The sequence below is a fragment of the Crocuta crocuta genome, unplaced genomic scaffold (genome assembly GCF_008692635.1).
Source record: "Crocuta crocuta isolate KB4526 unplaced genomic scaffold, BGI_CrCroc_1.0 scaffold334, whole genome shotgun sequence".
In the NCBI taxonomy this organism is placed as follows: Eukaryota; Metazoa; Chordata; class Mammalia; order Carnivora; family Hyaenidae; genus Crocuta; species Crocuta crocuta.
The window spans coordinates 2,389,778-2,401,736 of NW_027533260.1; the positions used below are offsets into that span (position 1 = coordinate 2,389,778).

At 44.5% G+C, this 11,959-nt stretch overlaps 1 pseudogene; it reads left to right on the top strand.

The window, feature by feature from the left end:
- Positions 1-1,368: 1,368 nt before the first annotated feature.
- LOC144217546 (orphan sodium- and chloride-dependent neurotransmitter transporter NTT5-like) lies at positions 1,369-10,470 on the top strand (annotated as a pseudogene).
- The last annotated feature ends 1,489 nt before the right edge of the window (positions 10,471-11,959 follow it).

The following is an 11,959-nucleotide window of genomic DNA, read 5'->3' on the forward strand; positions in this document are numbered from 1 at the left end:
TCTCCGGAGGTTGTAGTTCTGGGGAAGGAGGGCCACCGCGCGGAAGAGGGGTTTCTGGGGGACCCCGAGTGCCCCCAGAAGTTATGGGCGTGGAGGAGCGGTTGCTGCAAAGGGTGGTCACACGTGGGACCCCCCCTCCCCTAGGGCCGCTCAGCCAGGAGGGGGGAGTCTGCTACGGGGCCAAGGGCTACACAGGTGGTGCAGGTGGCCAGTTTGCCCAAACTCCGTTCTGTCGCCGAAGGGTGCAATTTTCCCATTTGCCAGAAAACTTGTTTTATATATATTTTTATTTCTAGGAGAGAGAGAGAGAGACAGCGTGAGCAGGGGAGGGTCAGAGAGAGAGGGAGTCACAGACTGAAACAGGCTCCAGGCTCCGAGCTGGCAGTCAGCACAGAGCCCGACGCGGGGCTCGAACCCACGAACCGCGAGATCATGACCTAAGCGAAAGTCGGACGCTTAACCGACTAAGCCACCCAGGCGCCCCTCTTGAGATTTTTTCTTGACCCATGTACTATTTAGAAGTGAGTTGTTTAATCTCTACATGTTTTGGGATCTCCAGTTATCTTTCCATTAGATTTTTAATTTAATTCAATTGAGGACTGAGAGCAGACATTGTTTGACTTTTTGTCTTTTTGAGTTTGTTAGGGTGTCTTATGACCCAGGATGTGGGCTTGAGAAAAATGTGCATTCTGCTGTTATGGGATGAAGTGGTCTGCAGATGTCAGTCATATCCAGTTGATTGATGGTGTTGTCGGATTTGACTATATCCTTACTGATTTTCTGCCTGCTGATGTTCAGTCTTTGTTTTCTTTGCTTCTCAGTTCTGGAGGTTTCTACTGAGATATCCTCAAACTCAGTGATTCTTTCCTCAGCCATGTCCACTCTACTAGTAAGCCCATCAAAGATATTCTTCATTTCTGTTACAGATGTGTATCAGTTCCTTTTGGTTCCTCCTTCCATCTCTTTGTTTATATTGCCCATCTATTCTTGTATGCTGTCTACTTTATCCATTTCAGCCCTTAGTAAATTAATCCTAGTTGTTTCAAATTCCCAGTCTGATAGTCCCAGCATGCCTGCCATGTGTGGTTCTGATGCTCACTGTCTCTTCAGTTTATGGTTTTTTCTTGCCTTTTGGTATGCCTTGTAAATTTTTGTTGTTAGCTGGAAATGATGTACTGGGTAAAGTTGCTGCTGTAAAGTAGGCCTGTAAGTAATGTGATGATAAGGTGTGGGGAAGGGAAGCTGTTCTGTGCTAGGTCTCAGCCTCTTAGTGAGCCTGTGGCCCCAGACTGAATTTCACAAGAGTTTCTTGTGTGTGTGGTTTTTTTTTTTCCTTCCTCTTAGGCGGGACAGGATGGCCGGGACAGGATGGCCGGAGTGAGCTGGAGTTGATATTTTCTTTCCCCTAGGTCAGACTGACTTTGATTAGCTACAGATTAGGCTCTGGTTCACTAGTCTCCTGAGGGCAGGCCTTGTTAAGAATAGAGTGCCCTGGAGTGTTTCAGTATGGTTCCTTTTTCCTCTCCCTTCTGGAAGCCGAAGGGGTTTTCAGCCTATATTCTGTGAGAACTTGGTCAGGATCCTGAAGGTCAAACTCACCAAAATGTGTCCCACCCCTGTGACTGGGTCCCCCTGGAGTTTTAAACTCTCAGATTGTCCACACTGAGCCTCTAGCAATGTCAATTTTAATAGAGTTTTTCCTTTTCTGGTACTGGTTCCATGGTGGTTTCTCCTCCTGAGTTTCTGCTCCAGTAATCAGGCAGTCTTTGTATTTGACTGTCAGTCTTGGGGGCAGTGGTTTGCTTTGTGCCCCCACCTCCCTTAGGGATCCAAGAGGAGTTATTGATTTGTAGCCTGTTCAGCTTTTTACTTGTTAGGATGGAGTGGTGACTTCCAAGTTCCTAACACGTGAACTGGAAACTGAAAGTCTAATCCAGCTGCTTTTCAAACTCCAGTATTAACTTAAAATTTTTTAAAATATTTATTTAATTTTGAGAGAGACAGAGCGAGCACAAGGGGGGAGGGGCAGAGAGAGAGGGAGACAGAATATGAAGCAGGCTCCAGGCTCTGAGTTGCCAGCACAGAGCCCTATGCGGGGCTCGAACCCACGAACCGTGAGAACATGACATGATCTGAAGTCAGACGGTTAACCGACTGAACCACCCAGGCGCTCCCAGTATTAACTTCTTATTTTCACATAATTTCAGACTTTCAGTTGTGATTGCAGTCTTGCAATTCTTTCATTTTTCCTTATGTGCATGACTTTGACCAATTTTAATGAATATAAGCCAGTTATTTTATAGAATGTTCCTTAATTTGTGTTGTCTGATGGTTCCTCATGATTAGATTCTGGTTGGCCCTCAGGTGTGCTTCGTTACCAGCTTATACTTGAATGTGGTCAGTGCCTGGATCCTGTCTTACTTGGCCCAGTGCTTCCAGTTTCCAGTTCCATGGGACAACTATTGCTTATTGATGAACTCCAGTGACTTTGGTGAGGAAGAAGCAAGAGAGGAGGAGTAGAAAGGGAAAAGAGCTGGTAGGGAATTTGGAAGAGGAGAAAGGAGTGAGGAGGGATAAAGAGGAAAACCTTAGGAAGAAGAAGAAATGGGAGGGGGAAAGGGATGGAGGAAGAGGGGGAAAAGCTAAAGAAGAGGGAGGGGTCACCCTGTCTGGCAGGCATGTCCAAAGCCAGGTCCCCCCAGATCCTGAATGTGCACAGACAACACCTTCCATGTACTTCTGGTACCAGGTGACCTTGAAGGCCTCAGACAGAATTGAGGACGGTGCGCCACCAGTCTTCAGTCTGAACTTGTTCTTATTGGTGTCCTGGTGTCTTGTTGGTTCTTTCATTATTAATGGGCTCAAGTTCACTGGGAAAGTAAGCCACCACTGACAGTTTTGGATGCCTTAGACTTCATCTAACATTTTTATCACTGATTTCCTAATGTCTTGCTCTTTCTGGCCTTTTGCTCCCACCAGCCCTTGACCCTTGCTGAAAATGTCTCCTCCTCACTTCTGACTCAGAACTTTCGATCCCTGCTGACTGTTGGTTGACCCCTCATGGTACATGGTTGTTGATATGTCCCATTCTCAGTTCAGGTAATGTAAGTCTTGGTACCAGTCTCCTATTGCATTATCCTCTGTTTCCTCATCCAGAGTCTACTGCTGGAAGGGGCGGTATTTCAGCTTTAGTATTTGATGCTTTCCAAGGTAAAATACATCTTCCTCACTCCCCTACCAGGCCTTGGCGGACACCTATTGTCTATTTTTAGGGTATCCTTCCCGTTATTACCCTTGTCCTTCCCCCTATACCTGTTAAGGTTCTCCTTTCCTTTTACATATCCCTTTATACTTGTCTTCCCTCTTTTAGATATCAGCTGTGTACAACATGGATGTATGGTGTCAAGCAGGGAACCAAGTCTTGCTTGCCTTGGGTCTAGGCTTTGGCCCTGTTGCCTCCTTATCCCTGCACCTGTGCCCATCCAGCAACTGTCTCGTTGGTGCCTTCATTGTGGTTCTGGTCAGCCTGCTCACCATGCTGCTGGTCACATCTTTCTACTTCTATGTCCTGGGCTTTTGGGCCACAGTCGTCATGCACTGCTGCAGTGAGAAGTAATGCCAGCCCCTTAGTTGAGGCTCCCAGCCCCAGGGAGCTACAAAACCCAGAGACCTGAACTTTCAAGGTGCTATAGAGACTCCTGTCCACACCTGGCAACCGCAGGTGCACTTGCAAGTCTCTACTCTCCCTTGGAGCAGAACACAGAGACAGTAGAATCTCTGTCATATAATATCTTGCCCAGAGCCCCTCTCTGGCCCTAGACATCTACAAACTCAGAGATTGCCAATCGTCCACTTCAGAGTACCACCACAGAGAGAGGCTAAAAGTGGCAAGCATTCAAGATTACTCTGGTCTCAGCATCTAAGAGCACACCCATCTGGAGAACTTTCCATTTGCTGAATGTTTTCACTCTTAACTTTCAACTCCTGTTTAGGGATTTCTGTCAATCTATCGCACTTAACCACCAAAAAGGACTCTCAGAATGAGACTTTTTATTGTCTCCTCACCCCAGTTTTTCATTCTTTAGGCATTAGTTTCAAAAACACTCATCAGACATTTAGAAAGGACTCTTTGGGTACCACAGAGATGTGGACAGGTGAATCAGACCACAATTCTTGTTTTCACTGAGTTTTCAGTTTTTGGAGGGAGGAAGTGGGGGGAATTGCATAATCAGATAGTTACAGACTCCTGATCACTAATAACAGGGGTGATGGGAGTATAGAAGACAGAGCCATTAGTTCTGACTGGGCTAGTCAGAGAAGGACTCCCAGAGGAAACAAACCTAAGCTGAAATTGTTCCTGGTTATCCTAACCCATGCAAATAAGTACTCTTTTCTTCTAGAATTAACCTGGGCATATTCACGTGCATATGTGCAGGAGTTCTCTGGGGTGTATACTTAGGAATGGAATTGCTAGGTAGGGCACACACACCTTTAGTCTCACCGTGTATTGTTTCATTACCAAGATGGTTTAAGATGTGTAAGCATTCCACGTATTCCACTTTCTGCACATTTTTTAAAAAAATTTTTAAATGTTTTATTTCTGAGAGAGTGTGAGCAGGAGAGAGCCAGAGAGAGAGGGAGATACAGAATCTGAAACAGGCTCCAGGCTCTGAGCTGGCTGTCAGCACAGAGCCTGACGCGGGGCTTGAACGCACAAACTGTGAGATCATGACCTGAGCCGAAGTCGGACGCTTAACTGACTGAGCCACCCAGGCACCCCTCTACACATTTTTTTAAAAATATTTTTATTTATTTCTAGGAGAGAGAGAGAGAGAGAGAGAGACAGCGTGAGCAGGGGAGGGTCAGAGAGAGAGAGGGAGACACAGACTCTGAAATAGGCTACAGGCTCTGAGCTGGCAGTCAGCACAGAGCCCGATGCGGGGCTCGAACCCACAAACCGCGAGATCATGACCCACGAACCGCGAGATCATGACCTAAGCGAAAGTCGGACGCTTAACCGACTAAGCCACCCAGGCGCCCCTCTACACATTTGATTAGACTTGGTCACACTTTAAAATTTTTGCCAGTCTAATGGGAGTGTAATGGTATTCTTTAATGTTTAAAAAACATTTTATTATGAGGTATTGCATATAAATAGAAACACACGGAAAACAATATACGCAGTGTAAATAACTATAAAATAAACACCACCCATGCTAAGAACTAGAATGACCCATAGAAGCTCTCTATGAATCTCTAATTATAAACTCTTTCTTCACAATAACTATTGTGGCTTTTATGATAATTGGTCCTTTGTTTTTCTTTATATTTTATTATCTATGTATGTGTATCTGAGCAACATAGCTTTAGTTCTATGCTTACATGAAGCAGTATAGTTTATTGTGTCCGTTTATATAGTTTAATTTGTTTATTTACATATACATTCTCATTGTTTTCTTTTGTGTTTTCCTTCTTTTGTTTCAACGTATGTTTGTAAGATTCATCCTTCTAGTCTGTGCTTTTAATGCTGTATAATGTTCCAGTATATGAACATACCACAATTTATTTGTCTGTTATACTATTGACTATTTGGAGCCTTTCCAATTTCGGGCTATTAAAACCATGCCATCCTTACACATGTTCCTGATGCACCACACACGTGTCCATCTGTGTAGGGTACGTATCTCTGAGTGAGACTGTTGATGCAGAGTTACCTATTACTGTGTGACCAATCACTCCAAAAGTAAATGGCTGAAACCAAGAATGATTTATTATGATTCTGTGGGTTGCCTGGAAAGTTCTTCTATTGGGCTTGTGGGTTAACTCACATGTGTGCATTCAGCTTGGCCCAGCTGGGACTCCACTGCTCTGCCGCATGTGGTGTTGACGGGGCTCCCTCGCGCTCTCCAGTGCTGGCGGGTCCACAAGGCCTGCTCTCTTCCAGGAGGCCCCTCCGTGTGACTGGCTCGGGCTTCCTCACATGACCGCTCACAGAGAACACAGGTGGAATCAGCAAGCCTAAGCGTGGGAATGCTCTCATTGTCATTGCCGCTACATTTCTTTGGTCAGAGGAAGTCACAAAGCCACCCCAGATTCGAGGGGTGGAGAAATAGACTTTATCTCTTGATGGGAGGAGCTGCCAAACACTATGATCCTGTTTCTACCACATGTGTAGCTTCACGGTATAAGGCCAGGTTACCCTCCACAGTGTTATCAGGATTGTAATGATCTGTCTCTCTGTCTGTGTTTCACTCTCATACACACACACACACACACACACACACACACACACAAATTTGCTTAGTTTCCATGCTAGAATGCATGGCAAATAGTGGCAGAATTGCTAGCTCATTCCATTGGAGAAACAAACATACGAATCCCAGAGTTCAGCATTTGTTGACAACTTTTTGTCTTTATCCTGAGTTTTATAGTCAAAATGCTGTGTTCAAGAATTACTTGATTTAGTTCTTTTTCCTTCATACAGTATGATTGGCACTCACTTGAAGTACAGTTATGTTCATTTTTTGGTTTGTATGGAATTTTAATGTCCTGCCAAACTTTTACTTTATTTTAATGTTAAACATTACTGTGGTTTCAGAAGAGATTATACAAAAGGACACTCAGAGAAGTTTCACCAGCACTTCATCCCATTTCTCATCTATCCCTTGTAGGTAACCAATCTAATTATTTTTTTATATTTCCTTCCTGTGTGTGTTTGTAAAAACAAAGGGAAAGATGTATATATTTTTTATTTACCCTTTTTTCTTTTTATTTAAAAGGAAAATATTTTATTTTACTTATTTATTTTAAATGTTTATTCTTGAGAGAGAGTGAGGGAGAGACAGAATGCAAGTGGGGGGAGGAGCAGAGAGGGGGAGACACAGAATCTGAAGCAGGCTCCAGGCCCGAGCTGTCAGCAGAGAGCCCAACATGGGGCTTGAACTGACAACCCATGAGATCATGACCTGAGCCAAAGTCAGAGGCTTAACCTACTGAACCACCCAGCCTCCCCTTTTTACCCTTCTTTCTTATGCAGAAGTTAGTTTTTTCCTTTTTTCACTTAATAGTATATAATGGGAATCACTCTCCCCTGTTCATTCCTTTCTTAGATCATCTAAAGCCTGGTGGTAGTGCCTGCTGTCCTGTATATCAGTGGCTCCTCTATTCTTTAGAGTTCTCTTCACCCCTTAGTACGTAAAGCCTTGTTACACTCAATAACCTGATGCCATAAAAATTCAAACCATTTACTGGGTGCCTGGGTGGCTCCCCCAATTAAGTGTCCAACTTCGGCTCAGGTCATGATCTCACAGTTTGTGGGTTCGAGCCCCGCATCAGGCTCTGTGCTGACAGCCCATGGCCTGGAGCCTGCTTCAGATTCTGTGTCTCCCTCTCTCTCTGCCCCTCCCCCGCTCATGCGCTGTCTCTGTCTCTCTCAAAAATAAATAAACATAAAACATTTTTAAAAAATTCAAACCATTTTCTCTTGGAGAGATACCTATGAAAATAATGAAAATGCATGTCCCAGTACTGGGGAAATTTATATGTTCCATACATTTATATTCAGGATATGTAAAGAACTCCTAAAACTCACTAAGAGGACAACCCAACAAAAGTGTGCACTTAACTTTCTACAGTCTGCTGTAGAAAGTTTCTACTTCAGGGGCACCTGGGGGGCTCAGTCAGTTAAGCGTCTGACTTCAGCTTAGGTCATGATCTCACCGTTTGTGAGTTTGAGCCATTCATTGGGCACTGCTGCTGCTAGTGCAGATCCTGCTTGGGAGTCTCTCTCCCTTTCTCTTTGCCCCTCTCCTGCTCGCACATTCACTCTCTCTCTCAAGATATATAGATAGATAGATGATAGATAGATAGATAGATAGAAAGAAGGGAAGGAAGGAAGGAAGAAAGAAAGAAAGAAATGTACTGTTTGCTGTTGGGCTCCATTTCTGATGAGAAATTTATAGTCTTTCAGATTGCTGTTCCTAAATATGTAGTGTGTCATTTTTCTCTGGCTCTTTCAAGATTGTTTAGTTTTCAATTGTTTGATTAAAAAATATTTTTTAATGTTTGTTTATTTTTGGGAGAGAGAGAGAGATGGAGTGCGACCTGGGGAGGGTCAGAGAGAGAGGGAGACACAGAATCCAAAGCAGGCTCCAGGCTCTGAGCTGTCAGCACAGAGTCCGACGCGGGGCCGAACTGTGAACCGCGAGATCATGACCTGAGCCAAAGTCTGATGCTTAACCGACTGAGCCACCTAGGTGCCCCATGTCAGCAACTTTAAAGCATTTCCCTTTGTTCTGATCATTTCTGCAGCAACCTTCTTTGCCATTCTGTTTTGTGGAAGGGTTGGGTGTAAGCTTCTGGTTTATTTTTATACTAGAAGGTGTAGGCCTTTGAAGTGTGAGATTAGGGGGACATTATGGCCTGATTCTTACTTTGTGCAGGCTCTGGTACTTTATATCTGACCCCCATTCTCCTTTTATTTCTTAAGGTCATAAAATTGGAAACTAGGGGTATAGTTTACTGTATTTGACTTTTACCTTCGGGGAAAAGTTGCTTTGGAAGTCCCCTTTCCCCACTGTCTTTGTCTGCACTTCAGTTTTTGTCTAATAATTCCTCATTTTTTTCAATACTTTAATTAAGATTAAAATATTTTTTAGACTTTTTAAGTTATTTACAGTGAGAGGGTTGATCAAAATATTTGACTTGCCTGTTACCAAAGGGACATACAGTATTTTGTTTTCTAAAATGTGATCAAGCTATACTTAGTACCCTGCACCTTGGATTTTGCTCTTATGAGTAAGTTTTGTCAAGCCTTCTACTGTAATCTGTATAGAGCAATGAGTTGGATTTTTAAGGATTTGTAGGAATTGGTCAAGTGAAGAATGGTAGTGGAGGTAGAGGTGGTCTTGGGCATGAAAAAGCATGGCTAGCTCTGAAATTGTAAGTAGTTAAGCATGATTAGAACATGAAATGTTCAGAGGATCATGGGAGGAAGATAAGGCTAAATAGGTGAGTAGGACTCAGATCAAAAAGTCCAAGAAGCAGTTTCTCTCACATAGCTCACTTCCAGGGCAGTGTTATGTACGTGGTAATCTTAAGTAAATGGTGCTTCCTGACATTCTGTAATGCAAAGCCTGGAAGATTGCCTTTTACCTACTAGTTTGAGAAGAGAACAAGGGAAGAGGTAGGTGGTGAATAAGAGACCAGCAGATACCCCCAGAGTTCCTGTGAAGACAATAGAAAACACTCCTCGTGGGCTTCCCCCATGATCATAACTTCTCTGGGCTCTGACTTCATGATCCTGGAGGTGAGTACCTTCTAGGTTTGATCCTAGGCTCTAAGGCATCTAGATCAATAATGCTAGGTTAGTGATGCCCTTCCTTATCTAGAAGATAAGGGGAAAGGAGCCGATCTCCCAAGGAGCCAAATGGTCCTATGTGATTCAACTCCTTATCCCCAGGAATGCTGAAATGCTTGAGAAGCTGAGAGCCGTGGGGAAATTTCGTTGTGAGGCCCAGCCCCCTTACAACCTGGTTGACAGCCCAACCTCCGCCTTCCACTCCTGGACTCAGCCTTCCCCAACGCATGAAGAGCAGTGTCTTCAGCCACTTGAATGACTGCAACTTAGAGAAGCAGTTTTTGAAGGTCAGTAAAAATAGGTGAGGAGGGCCTGGAGTTACTCAAAGCTTTCTGTGAAACAGAAATTTCAGCTTTGCTAGCACCAGAAAAAAATCCCAGGAGCTCCAGGATAACCTGCAGCCCTGATGATGCAGAGAACTAGAGCTTGCTGAATGCCCTCCACGGGTAATGCCAGGTAGACTGCTTTTCCATATCAGAGGTCAGCTTGGAGATCTGATTTTTTCAATGGCCCACAGCTTTTAGGGAGTTTTCCAGGGAAGGTAGATAGTATCCTTGTCTGTATTTTTTTGTTAAGTCCAAGGACACTTTACTCTTACCCTCTCTCCCCTCAACAGGTTAAGGAGGTCCCAAGCTTTGCATTCGTGGCCTTCATTGAAACCATGTCATTCATTCCTGGGTCTGTCTTCTGGTCCATCCTCTTCCTGTTTTTGCTGACATTGCGGCTGAGCACCATGGTAGAGATCATGCAGGGCTCCTCACCCCACTCCAGGATACCTTTTTTTTCTCTCAGGATACATACAGCCAGCTTACAGGTACTCTGACCAATGTCCTGCTCCCACCAATGATCCTGATTTATCCGAGACTCTTACCCAGCCCAGGTCTATAACCTCTGCTTAGTCCTTGTCACCCACCATACCTCTGACCTTCATCCCCATCCAGTGTTTTCTCCAGTGGTTGTCTTTGGGCTCATGTTCCTGTGTGGCTTCTTCACTCGACCTTCAGGGATCTACTCATCAGCCTGCTGAATGAATACTGCACAGTCCTCCCATCATCACCATCATCATATTTGAAAACATGGTTGTGGGCTGGGCCTGTGGGGGCAGGAGGTGATAGTGTGGGTCTATAGGGAAGGTTGACCCCTTTCTTGTTGCCTCTGCTGTCACCTAGCTAGAGTGATATAGGGACCCTTAACCTCAGGGCCTTTGGAGAAACCTGTTTATTCATTAATTTAACAAATTTCTTGAGTGCTTAATATGTGCCAAGCACTGTTTTACTCACCAGGGTTATTGAATAAAATAGGCATCCCTCTTCTCAAGGAATTTACATTCTAGTAGTGGTGACTGCTGTAACCACATGAACGAATAAAAATGTCAGGTGGTGACAGTTGACAGGAGAAAATCAAAAGGTAAAGTAAAAGGATCAAGAATGGGAGGGGCGCCTGGGTGGCTTAGTCGGTTAAGCGTCCGACTTTCGCTTAGGTCATGATCTCGCGGTTCGTGGGTTCGAGCCCCGCGTCGGGCTCTGTGCTGACTGCCAGCTCAGAGCCTGGAGCCTGTTTCAGTCTGTGACTCCCTCTCTCTCTGACCCTCCCCTGCTCACGCTGTCTCTCTCTCTCTCTCTCTCTCCTAGAAAAAAAAAAAATGGGAGTATGTGTGGGTGCTAATTTAGGTCAGATTGCAGGGAAGGCCTCTCCGATAAGGTGACATTTGAGCAGACTCCTGAAGGAAATGAAGGAAGGAGCCATGGTTTTGAGGAGGTGTTCCAAGCAGAGGAAATACTGAGTGCCAAGGCAAGAGGAAGCATCATTCCTGGAATTTTTGAGGAACAAGATCAGAGAGCTTGGAGTAGAATGTTAGGAGATGAAGCCAGAGAGATAACAGGCAATCATGAAAGACCTTCTAAGCTATAGCAGTACTTAGTTTTTTATGCAGCCCAAGAGAGGAGGCTTTGGAAGGTTTGGAGTGGGGGAGTGACATTGTCAGATTTATTTAAAAAAATACCTGTGACTCCTGTGTGGAGAATAGACTATGAGGAGTCAGGAGTGAAGCAAGGAGAACATTGGGTGCTAATGCAATATTCCAAGTGAGAGCTAACAATAGCTTCGGCTAGCGTGGTAGAGGTGTATGTTGAGAGATGTCATCTAATTCTTCAAGGAACAGCCACCAGGGAAGAGGGAAGAATATAATCAGGGAATGGGACTTAGTAGACATAACTGTGCAAGGAAGAGTGAGAAAATCAAACACAAAGGACTCCCGAAACTGCCTTTTTACCAGGCTAGTGTGCGGACATCCAAGTGACATATTCAGAGGTTGAAGGTTCAGGTGGCAGCATTTTCAGGTGACAGTGGTTCCCTCATTCAAAATGAGTGGTTAACTCATTCAAAAAATTTCTTAAGGCTGTTTCTGTGTCAGGAAAGCCTGTAGTTACTGGGATACAAATAAATTAGAATGAGCTCCTCTTCTTAAAAAGCACAGAGGCCAAAGAGGAAGACATATATAAGCAGACGATCCCAATACAAGATGGCAAGTCTATAGTAGAGGTAGCCAGGGCCACTCAGGGGAACCTGGAGAATCCTGGGGCTGGTGGGGGGGCAGCCTGA